This window comes from Pteropus medius, unplaced genomic scaffold, assembly GCF_902729225.1.
Source record: "Pteropus medius unplaced genomic scaffold, Ma_sr-lr_union100, whole genome shotgun sequence".
Taxonomy (NCBI): domain Eukaryota; kingdom Metazoa; phylum Chordata; class Mammalia; order Chiroptera; family Pteropodidae; genus Pteropus; species Pteropus medius.
The window spans coordinates 21289679-21302493 of NW_024354502.1; the positions used below are offsets into that span (position 1 = coordinate 21289679).

Here is a 12815-nt window from a genome sequence, read left to right on the forward strand (position 1 = left end):
CACGGTGGCCAAGCTCTGGGTCACCGGGCTCACAGGCTGAGCGGTCTCGGCGGGCGCGGGGAGAACGTGGGCACGCGAACGACAGCGTCCCAGAGCCGCCCGCGGTGGCCCCGGTGGGCGTGACGCCATGACGTACGGCACGCGGGCGGCGCGGCGGGGCGCGGCGCGGCGGGGCGGGGGCTGGAGGAAGGAGTGGGAGGAGGAGGCGGAGACAGCGGGGGCCGAGGGAGGGGGAGAATGGCAGTTGCGGGCTGGCTCGGGGGAACAGCAGTCAAGACGGAACTGCGGAGGAGGAGTTCGGGAAAGCGGCGGTCGGGACCCCTCCTCTCCGTTACCCCCGCCCCAGCTGAGAGGCGCCTCGGCAGGCCCGAGGGACCCTCCTCCGTACTTCGTCCGGCTTCTGCTGCCGCCGCTGGGAGATGGGCCTGCTTGCCCGCGACCCTGCGCCCGCCGCCTCTGTGAGGAGTTGAAGGTACAGGCGGGCACCGGAGGAGGTTACGCCCGGGAGCGGGAGGGCAGGGGCGGCTCCCGTTTCCGATCCGGAGCGCTCTGGCGGGGCCGCTGCCCTCGCGCCCCTCCCCGAGACGGAAATGGATTCGGAAACCCCACGGGAAAGGCGCCCCCTCTCGTGCTGAGCGCGGAGTTGGGGCTGGCGCTGGAGCCAGGGGTCAGGCCTCGGGCTGGTTCCGCGTCCCTCTCCCAGCCCTGGCGCCTCGGTGGCCGCGCGGCCTGAAGTGGAGCGTGGGGTCCGCCCCGATCCCCGTCTTGGCCGGGGCAGACTGTGGAGAAGGCGGCCGACCGGGCAGTGTTGTGACGCGCCGAGGCGGCGCTCCCCTCGAGCACTTCCCCGATCCCTGAAGTAGGCTACACCGAGGACGGCCGCCGTGGGGAGGCGGCGGGGGCGGAGCGCATTCCTGATGGGTGAAATCGGCTCTAACGGGACACATTTCCCGGCCTCGCTGCAAATTTGGAGTCGAGGCCAGCGTCCCCCAACCCTGCTGCCGCGGCCCTGGGGATAGGGAGGCATGCACCTGGGCGGTCCATCGGGAGAACTGCCACCCTCTTCAAAAGCAGATATTGTACAGAGGAAAAATGGTGTATCCTTGGAGTAAAGTATGTTAATAGGGGTCTCCTAGGATTGTCTCCCGCTTGCCAAACCTTCAGGGAGTTCCCAGTCTTCACCCAGCAAATAATGTCACCAGTTTTTTTCCTATCGACTGGGTTCCTCTCTTGCCATTGCTTTACCCGTTTCCATTAATGGAAAGAAGTGCAGGATTCATTAACCCCGCGATAGGGCAGTAAATAAAAGAGGGGCGAATAGTGGTTAACATTATGTATGGGAGAAGGCAAGGTCTTAATTTTTTCCCATTGGTCCTCATAGGTAGAAATATAAGAACGGTGCTTTATTCTGGTTAACATTTACTGTTCAAAATGTTGCAGAATATTCTCTTGGGTTGACGTTGCAAAGGACAGCGTTTAAGTGCCGCTGCAATTTTCAAACCCAGGTGTTAGCTGGAAATGCTAGTTTTAAAGGTTAGTAAACAGTGGAGACATAGCAGCAATCCTTTCCCCTGACTGGTTGCCTTAAAATGTTTGTGATCCTTTCCAGTCCACTTTTTTTAAGGTAGAAACGTGGCTATCTTTTCATTTTTATCTTTTTATTTTAACCCGGATTCATTGACGTCTTTGCTTGTGTGAAGTCTGGTGGTATGCCTAAATTTCTTTTTCAGTTTTGCCATTAATCATCTTAATGCGCATCTTTCTATTTTTGTTTATAATTCAAGCTATTGCCACATTAGTTTGTGCTTCCTTAACATCCTTCTGTCAGAACTGAAATTAAAGTATAAATACTGTCCGTTTAGAAAATGGCGATGATCTGTTGTTAACTCGGATTTTCAAATGTTCTTTCCTTGTTGCATGCAATTCCATGGTAAAGGTTTAGAATTAAGTCTTGGGACTCAATAAACCAAATTATGCAACAGCAGACCATATTTTTAAAAACTTCATTTGTTAGTTTAATATTCTTTTTTATTACAGTATGCAATATCACTTAAGTTTAAGTTACATGTGTCTATGGAAACTATTTTAATGTCACCGCGAGGTATCTTTCTGAGGAAAATATTACATTTGGCAACTAACGATAGTGTTTATTTTTTCAATGTCTCTGCCCTCCCAGGAGGAGTCCAGTAAGATTAACTTTTAAAACTGCAGCATTATTTCAGGAATTGAAACACAACCCAACTCCTAGTCTCCAAATACTATTTGAAATATTGTTTCATTTGTAGGATGCCTCAATTGATTGTTAGAGTTTGTATAAAGAATAGTCAGTTCATTTTACTGTCATCTAACCGGTGCTGGAATTTTTTAAATTTGGTGGTGATTTGTAGAATTTTGGGTGCCTTTCTATTTGGCTAAAAGAAACCATATTTTTTTCTAACATATGAAAGAGGCTAAAATTGGTGTCTGTTTTTAAAGATACCTCAGCATCTTAGTGAAAACTAAATGCACTTCACAAATTTTAAATAGAGAATGTCATAAAGTAATATTTTTGCAGTTGTGAATGTAAGACACTTGGGGTCACTTCTCTTTAACGGGATTGGATTGAAAGGTGCTATTTGTTCTTATGGAGTTGTTAGATGTAATTAGAGACAGGTCATTTGAAGCAAACTTTTTGAACATTTGAAAGAATGTCTTGTATGTTATGGCAGGTTCTGATTTTATCTTACACACTTACTTAGATTTATCACAAGTTCTTCGGTTTCTAATCATCCTCCGCCCAGCTTTTTTTTTTCTTCTTCTTTTTTTAATCTGGAGGGCACTGAGGGTTGAAAAATGTATTTCCCTGATTGAGTTTTTCATGAAGAGGGAAGACAAATATTTGGGATAATATGTAAAAGTCCCTAGCCAAGAGCTGATCCCAGAGTAAGCTGGAGATGAATTTTGTTGCATTCACATCTAAATTGCCTCCTTATATTTCTCCTCTACTTAGGTTATAAAGGAAATCTTAAGAGAATTTTTATTTGTTTTTCTGATGCTACTAACAAGTGACATTTGATTGTCACTGGCTGGTTTTGTGCTGACTAAGCTTTATGCTCTTTTATTCTTTGAGGCCCATATAAAAATTAGGCCATTAGGGACTGAAGGCCAAAGAAAAGTTGAATTTCTAAATTTATATTTGATTGCATATGCCATTATATTTGGCAAACTATCACTAGTAGTTTAATGATAGTCTTAAAGGACTCATGATTGTATATGAAATATATTAGCTTCAGGATTTTGGGTTCACTCCTTTTTGGCAAATTGTTAATCTGATTATTTGTAGAGAATAGCTAATTTTTCCTTAGGTGATTTTTTTTTCCTCCAATCAGGAATAATTATTTTTCTTCTGATTTTAAGTTACAAAATACCAGTTCTTTGTTAGCTAACAAAAGATGTATAACATTGAAACAACTATGTATGTAACCACACCTGCACAGCTAAAGACTGAGGTACAACATTTCTTTACTAAACACAACTGTATTTCAGGTGGTGGTAGACTTCAACTAAAAAAAGGCAATGACATTATTTTGGGTGTTTAAAATTTGGGCACTTCATTCGCTTCAATAGCTATCATATGTCAGTAATACTTTTATATTAAAGTAGAAAAATTTAGCACCTTTTGTTAAGTACTTTTCGTTTATATTTTTGTAGCTGTTAATAAAACCTGAACAATTATTTTGTTTATTGGTAACATTTCTTGGAAGCTAAGCCATTATCCTTAAAAGTATTAGATATTCTTGTCCCATTGATGTTACCTAGTATTTTATTTTTAAAAAATCATGTACTAGAGATATACTATTTGTTAATTTGTTTTTAGAAGTCCTGTTTGGGAGCGTTTTCTTATGTGAAAGCCTCAGTAGGACAAAACTAATGCGTTCTTTTGACCCTCAAATAAGTTTGTGCATTGAATTATGAAGCAAAAGCCTGCTAAAAATCACCCTAGTTTGTTTAAGCCCGAAAGAAACTTCAAAACTCAGTCAGAGCCAAAAGGTGGACTTGGCCTCTTAAAATTATGTACACTTAACAATCTTCAACTTTTGTCCTTCTCTGGAGACCCCTATAAATAGCTCTGCTGTAATGTGAATAGCAGGCAGGCTGCCAGTTGAAGAAACAATCTTGTAGAGGTGAGCTGTAAGGAAGGGAGCAAACTAGTTAGAGGGAAGGAGCAAAAAACCAGGAAGAGCAATTGGGAATATGATAGTATTAGGCTTCCAGATAAATATTATATAGCACAATAATCTAAATTATTCTTACGCATTATTACAAATGAAATATATGAAATGTACGGTAGTAGTGTTGGAGATAATATAACTCTATGATGGCAGGGACCATTCTCTTTGTTCAGTCTTAAGGTTTCAGCACTTAGCATAAAGCCTGACAATAATAGGTTTTGAGTAAGTGCTACTGAATAAAGTATGTATAATGTAAAGTATCTATTTATTGTGTGGGAGGGTAATTTTGATAAATTTATTGGGATGACATTGGTTAAAAAATTATATAGGGTTCAGGTGTAAAATTCTGTATCATCTGTATATAGCGTTGTGTTGACCACCCAAAGCCAAATCTCCCGTCAACATATATTGACCCCCTTTACTCTTGTCTACTTCTCCCCTACTCTGCTTTCCCTCTGGCAGCCACCAGACCATTGTCTGCATCTATGAGTTTATTTTCTGTTTCGTTCGTTTGTTGCTTTTAATTTTATATCCCACATATGAACGAAATCATGTGGTTCTTGACTTTTTTCAGTCTGACTGATTTTGCTTAGCATGATATTCTCAAGATCCATCCATGTTGTCTCAAATGGCAGTATTTCAACTTTTCTTATGGCTAAGTAGTATTCCATTGTATATATGTATCACATCTTCTTTATTCAATCATCTATCCTCTATTGAAGGACACTTAGGTTGTTTCCATGTCTTGGCCACTGTGAATAATGCTGCAATGAACACAGGGGTACATATATCTTTATGAATAAATCTTTTGAAATTTTTTTCAGTTAGATACCCAGGAGGTTGATTACTGGGTTATATGGTGACTCTTCTAATTTTTCGAGGCACCTACATACTGTTTTCCATAGTGGTTGTACCATTTTATATTCCCACCAGCAGTGTATGATGGTTCCTTTATCTCCACAACCTAACACTTGTTCCTTGTATACTAGCCATTCTAACAGATGTGAGGTGGTATGTCTCATTGTGGTTTTGAGTTGCATTTCCTTAATAGCTAGTGAAGTTGAGCATCTTTTCATATATCTGTTGGCCATTTGTATGTCTCCTTGAGATAAGTGTCTATTCAGGTCCTCTGCCTATTTTTTATTTGGATCATTTGTTTATTTGTTGTTGAGTTGTATGAGTTATGTATATATTTTGGAAATTAACCCCTTATCGGAAGTGTTGTTTGCACATGTATTCTCTCATTTGGTATGGTGCCTTTTTGTCTTATTGTTCGTTTTTTAGTTTGATACACCCCTACTCATTTATTTTTGCTTTTACTTCCCTTGCCTTTGAGGCCAATTTCACAAAATCCTCTCTAAGACCAAGGTCCCTAAGTTTAGAACCTTCTGTTTTCTTCTATGTATTTTATTGTTTCAGGTCTTATATTCAGGCCCTTGATCCATTTTGAGTTAATTTTGGTGTATGGTGACAAATAGCAGTCTAGTTTCATTCTTTTGCATGTGGCTTTCAAATTTTCCCAGCACCATTTATTGAAGAGGCTTTCTTTTCTCCATTGTATGTTTTTGGCTCCATTGTTGAAAATTATTTGCCCATATATATGTGGGTTTATTTCTGGGCTCTCAGTTATGTTTCATTGCTCTGTGTGTCTGTTTTTGTTTCAGTACCATACTGTTTTGATTATTATTGCTTTGTAGTATAATTTGAAGTCAGGGAGTGTGATACCTCTGGCTTTGTTCTTTTTTCTCAGGATTGCTTTGGCTATTTGGAGACTTTTGTGGTTCCACACAAATTGATGATTTTTTGTTCTACTTCTTTTAAAAAAATGCCTTTGGGATTTTGATGTGTATTGAATTAAATCTGTATTTTGCTTTGGGTAATATGGCCATTTTAACTATATCGATTCTTCTAATCCATGAACACAGAATATTTTTCCATTTCTGTGTCTTAAATTTCTTTGAATAATATTTTAATAGTTTTCAGTGTAGATTCTTCACATCTTTGTTTAGTCTTAGGTATTTTATTCTTTTTTTTTGTTGAAATTGCAAAAGGAATTGTTTTTTCATTTCTTTCTGAAATTTCATTGTTAGTATGTAGGAATGCAGTGGATTTTTGTACATTGGTTTTGTACTCTGCAACTTTACTGTATGGTTGTTTCTAATAGGTTTTTCTTGGCAGAATTTTTTTTTTAATAAATTTATTTATTTAAATTAGTTTCACGTATACAGTACATTGGTTAGACATCTATATAGTTCATAAAACGATCCCCCAATTGCTCCCTCCCTCCCCTGGCCCTCCACTTAGCCATCATATTAATGCTAACTGCATTCCCTGTGCTGAGCTCCCCATCCTCATTTGGCGGAGTCTTTAGAGTTTTTTATATAAAGAATCATGTCTGCAAAAAAGCAACAGTTTTACTTCTTCATTCCCAATTTGAATGTCTTTTATTTCTTTCTCTTGCCTGATTGTTCTGGCTAGGGCTTTCAGTACTGTGTTGAATAACAGTGGTAAGAGTGGGCATCCTTATCTTGTTCCTGAGCTTGGAGGAAAAGCTTTCAGTTTTTCACCATTGAATATGATATTAGCTGAGGGCTTGTCACATATGGCCTTTATTATGTCTAGGTGCTTTTCTTCTATACCCATTGAGTATTTTAATCATAAGTGGATGTTGTAACTTGTCAAATGCTTTTTCTGCTTGTTTTGATATGATCATTTTTATCCTTTATTTTCTTAATGTGTATCACATTGATTGGTTTGCACATGTTGAACCATCCTGAGCCCCTGGAATCAACCCCACTTGATCATGATGTATTAGCTTTTTAATGTATTGTGTTCGATTTGCTAGTGTTTTATTTAGGATTTTTGCATCTGTGTTCATCAGAGATATTGGTCTGTAGTTTGCGAGTGTGTGTGTTATTCTTGCCAGGCTTTGGTATCAGGGTAACTTTGGCCTCATAAAATGAGTTAGGAAGTATTGCCTCTTCTTCAGTATTTTTGGAGTTCGAGAAGGATATGTATTAAGTCTTCTTTGACTGTTTGGTAGAATTCACTACAGAAGCCATCTAGTCCTGGACTTTTACTTTTTGGGATGTTTTTGGTGATAGTTTCAATTTCCTGTAAGGTATCTATTTCATAACTTTATCTACGTCAGGGCTATCTAATAGTATAATGAGTCATCAATGTAATTTATGATTTTCTGTTAGCCACATTAAAAAGTAAAAAGAAACAAGTGAAATTAATTTTCATAATATATTTAACCCAATATAATAAAAATATTGTTTCATCATGTATTAATGAGTGACTTTACATTTTTTTATTCATACTAAGTCTTAAATCCAGTATATGTTTATACTGGACAGCATAGCTCTAGGGGCATTTTGTATGAAATGTTTCCCCCCCACACACACACAGAAATTCTTCTTTGTCTTTTTGATACTTTTTCTAACTGATTGACATGTGTTTTGAGACCAAATACAGAAGCACATATGTCATTTAACTGGAATTACTGAGTTGAACTGAAAGTCAGGATATTTGACTTCTCTCTGTTTTACAACTCCCCTAAAATGATTGCCTCACTCTCTCCCTGTATGTAAAGTGAGAGAGAATGTGCTTTCATGTATTTATACTGGAGTAGTATAAATTATGTCTTTGAAACACTCGACTACTCAGACAAGACTGTTGCAAATTTTTTTCATTATTAGGAAGTTGTCATAGCAAATCTCAGTATAAAAACAAAAGGAATAAGTCCCCATGAGACTAATGCATATGGAGGTCCTGTTACCTCCTGCATTGGAATCATTTACAATGTATAAATCAATACAAGATGCTCTTGTAACATACATAATTAGGAAAAGTGACTAGATCTGTTTGAGCACCAGATTTTAAACCTCTGATTTATTTAAGTATCGCCTGAACTAATCTGTCCTTCAGTTTTTGTTTGTGCGAATAACTGGTGCTTCTTATATAGGCATGTGAAATAAGATCTTTTGGAAAGGGGAGGTGGGACTGATAAGTGCATGTAAGTGGGAAAGTAAATAATTTAAAAAAGCCTATCATCACAGGTTGCGTTGATGTGTAGTACAATGATTAATTATTTTACCCAAACCAGCATGGCAGTGGTTACTTGGGTAAGCAGTTGTGTATAGCCAAATATAGCCAAATTATATACATAGTCAAATCAAATAGATATAGCCCTACCTTTTAATTAAAAAAAGAAAAACTTTTTATTATGGATGAACATCCTTTGACTTTTTGCATAAACAAAACCCACTTTGCTAATGCCCTTAGCAGAAATTTCTGGAATCATGTTGTAGGTTGAATGGTGGCCATTCGATATGTTCACATCCTAATCTCCGGAACCTGTGAATGATATCTTATTTGGAAAAAGAGTGCGTATATAATTAAGTTAAGGATTTTGAGATGAAATCATCCTGGATTATCCAGGTGGGTCCAGAATCCAATGACAAAATGTCCTCATTAGGGGAAAGCAGAGGGGGAAATTATAGGCAAAAGAGAAGACACATGGAAGAAGAAGAGGCATTGTGACCACAGAGGCAGAGATTGAAGTGATGTGGCCACAAGCCAAGGAATGCTTGTAGTCACCAGAAGCTGGAAGTGGCAAAGAACAGATTCTCCCTTGTAGCTCCCAAAGGAAGCATGGCCCTGTTCGATTTTGGACTTTCAGTCTCCAGAACTGTGAGAAAATAAATTTCTGTTTTAGGCCACCTACTTTGTGGTAATTTGTTACAGCAGCCACAGGAAATTTACAGTCAAAAGTCTTTAGTAAATAAACCAAAGATCTATGCTTACCTTTATTTTATACCCTGCATTGTGACTGTCAGACAGTAGATAGTCCTTCATTTAGAATTCTAATCCTTTCTTAGAAATATCAGAGGAAGTATCTTAATACCTGTAAGTTTCAACACACCTAAGAAATCGGTTATATCTTGTATGGTACATTGTTATTCTTTGTCGTGTCATTCCTTTACTCCTCCCAGTTTGCCCCTTCTTTGCTCTTGACTTCTTAAGACATAGTTTACATTTAGGGGAGGGGATGAGTAAAATACCGATGGGAATAGACTAACAGGTTTTGTCTTCTAGAGGTGTAATTCCTAAAAGGTCCCGCTTCTACCTTTTCTATGTCCTTTACTGAATACTTCTCTTCTCCCCAACATCTTAATGTTGGAATGCCACAGGGCTCAGTCCTTACTGTTCTATATTTACTCCTTTGGTGATTTCATCCGTGTTCATGATTTTACACACCATCTGTATCATGACTCCAAATTTTTATCTCTAGGTCAGACTTTTCCCCCTAACTCTTGGCTTGTCGAACAGGTATTTGGATTTCCCACCTAAGGTATAAGAAGCATCTCAAACTTAAATGTCTGAAAATGAACTCCAGTTCTTAGCTTCTTCATAAAACTTGTTCTTTACTCAGCTTTCTCCATTTCAGTGAATAGCAGTTTCAGCCTTCTGGTTAATCAGGACAAAATTCTCTTGGAATTCATCAGGAAATCTTATCAGTTCTACCTTCAAAACATGTATCAAAACATATATTTTTCACCTCCACTGATAAACTCATCCTCATCTCTCTCCTACATTATTGCTGTAGCCTTTAAATTGTTTTCCATGTTTCTGCCCATGCCCACTTCTTTCCATTAATTCTTAACACCACAATTATTCCTTTAAATTACTGTTTCTAAAAAATAAATAAATAAAAAATAAAAGCTGATTGGTCTGCCCACTCCATGAAATAAATAAATAATAAATAAATAAATAAATAGAATTACTCAGTTTTTAAACTTTCTCTGTTTAGAGGGCCCAGAAGTTTCCCTATATCACTTAGAATAAAAGTCAAAGCCCTTACAATGGCTTATAAAGCCCCACACAATCTGGCCCCTTTATATTGACCTGTCTCATTATTTTTTTCCTTGCTCATTTCCCTCTGGCCACATCTGGCCTCCAGGCTATTCCTTGATTGTTCCAGGCACATTCCTGCCTTAGGACCTTTGCAGTGGCTACTCTCTCTGCCTGGGGTGCTCTTTCTTCAGATTTCCACATGGCTCACTCCTTTACTACTTTTAAGTTTTTGTTTAAGTGTCTTTTCTGTAAGTTCTGATCACTTTTAAAAATTGTAATCAATACCAGACATACACACATTCCTGATCTCCTTTGCTTAACGTTTTTTCCACATTCTAGCAAAGAATCATAGTGAAATATTTGGACGACGTATTCATAAATTTGTCAACTTTTATATAAAAGCATGAAACCATTTCTAGTAGTTTATTATAATTACTGACATAGAATGATTTGTGGAGATAAGATAGGATTTGGGCCTTGAAAGAAAAGTAGGACTTTAGATAAGCAGAGAAGATGGAAAAGAGTATTCCAGGCAAAGACAAAGGCATAGGAGAGGTCATGGAGGTGAAACTGTATTTTGTTGATATATTTAATAAATAGATCATTTGGCTAGACTGTGGTTTTTATGTAGGAGACAGGTGAGAGAGACTAAGGTTAGATTGTGGAAGGGTTTCAGTGCCATGCAAAGTTTGAAATTTATTGCTGGGAAGCAAATGGAGATTTGTAAGCAGATCTTACTTAATAAAAAGATTAATGCAATTCAGAAACCAAATGATTAACAATGCACTATACAGATTATGTATTATAATCTCTAGACTACTGTTGTTCAATATGGAACTTTCTGCAGTGATGGAACCGTTCTAGATCTGTACTGTCCAGTATGGTAGCCAGTAACCACATACAACTGTAGAGCATTTGAAATATGACTAATCAACTGAGAAACTTAAAAGTTTTTTAAATTTTATTTAAATGTAAGTAGACTCATGTGTCTAATAATGATATATTGGACTGAGTAGCCCTAGACTACAATTTTCTCACTTATAAAATGTACAGGTTAAATTGGAGTATTAGCGTCACTAAAAGGATAGGTTCCACAGTCAAATAAAGCTGGTGCAGCATTCTGAGAGAAAATGGGTATTCGGGCAGATGCACCTGTGCATGACCAGTATTTGAGAAATAGTTCCAGGTTTGTAGCCTTTTCACTTTTTGTATCTCTATGACTTACTTAAGAGACCACTCTGTCTCCACAGCTGATTTTAAAAATTGGTCTTTAGGTCGGTGCTTCCCAGGAGTATGTAGTTAAATATCTAATGAATCTAATTTAATAGTATGTTTTAGGATTATAGTTAAACCTATTTTGTTTCTTTTGAATCCTTAATGAGAAAATCATAACAATGGTCAACCTTTATGATTGTCTGCCTGTTTTGTAATTCTTACCTGTTTTGTTTTCTTTAGAAAATACTTCCTTGTTTTCGTCCCTTATAATATTAATAAATATTTCAGTTCATATTTCAGTTTTGATCTTATTTTGGGGGGACATGTTTAAAGAAAGGCTATCTGAATGTCATGTATCCAAAGGAAAATAGGCACATTTTGCTTATTGTGCCTCTTGTTTCCCAAGAGATATTGTTCTTTCTGAGACTTACTTTATAATTTGAAGAAAAATTTTAAAATAGCTTCTAGGACTTCTACCAAACAGCTGCTCTTCCAGCCTGTACTCTACCTCTTTGTGTACATATATCATAAAATTACACACACACACACACACACACACCTGCACACACACACACACACACACACACACACACACACACACACACACACGCACACACACACACACACACACACACACACACACACACACACACACACACACACACACACACACACACACACACACACACTCACTGATTTACATAGGGGAAGATGTCTCTTCCCCTACCCCTCATGTTCTTTAGGAGAAAGAGGCAAATGAACTTCCAAAATCAGAGAGGCAAGATGCTGCTATTATCAGTAATTTTTATTTAAAAAAAAAACTTCCAGAAGAAGTGGTTAGGACAGAATTAACCCAAACACTTAATACATACTAATAATTGTCTAAATAATAGAATTATTCAGATTAATGATTTAGCTTGTAAGATTCAGTTTGCAAAGATTATACTCGTTCTTCTGGATTTACCAAGACAGAGTACACTAACATTTTAAATAATTTAGAGACATTTTTAAAAGAACATTTTATCTCAGAACATTTTAATTATCCACTTTTAACCCCAGAGTATGCTTTGTATTAAAACTATCTATGTATTTTAGAACTAAGGAACTTCAGACATAATCTAGTACAGTCACTTTCACTTTCAAATAAGGAAATTGAAATTCAAAAAAGTAGATTTGGCTAAGATATCAGACTAAGTTAGTATTTCTTTTCTGTTGATCTGTAGCAATGAGTAGTTTAACCAGTTCAAAAAATTTTTGACTGCTAGATCTTTTTTAAAACTAAAACTTTTTATGTCTCTGGAAACTTCATCCTACCTGGCGTTTTGCATTATGCTTTCCCTGCTATTTCCCTATTGATATATTGTTTGCTCTGCTGAGCAAAATGGGCCTGGAATGAACTAGTCAAAATGTTTTAAATCTTTTTTTTTTATTGAAAAATAGAATGAATGACGCTTTTTCTTTCTGCAGCAGCTTGCTTTTTGTAATAGATTGAGTAAGGAATATTACTTCTAATGAGTATTATTTAAACCA

The 12815-nt window shown here is 37.7% G+C and overlaps 1 protein-coding gene across 3 annotated transcripts in view; it reads left to right on the forward strand.

The window, feature by feature from the left end:
- The first annotated feature begins 337 nt into the window (after positions 1–337).
- The window catches only part of RNF19A (ring finger protein 19A, RBR E3 ubiquitin protein ligase), a 55423-nt gene continuing 42945 nt past the window's right edge, over positions 338–12815 (forward strand). The window contains exon 1 of one of the 3 annotated variants that reach the window (XM_039853923.1): positions 338–472. The gene's annotated coding sequence lies outside the window, so the exon portion shown is untranslated. The remainder of the gene's footprint in view (positions 473–12815) is intronic. The other 2 variants (XM_039853922.1, XM_039853924.1) reach the window with 2 other exon arrangements.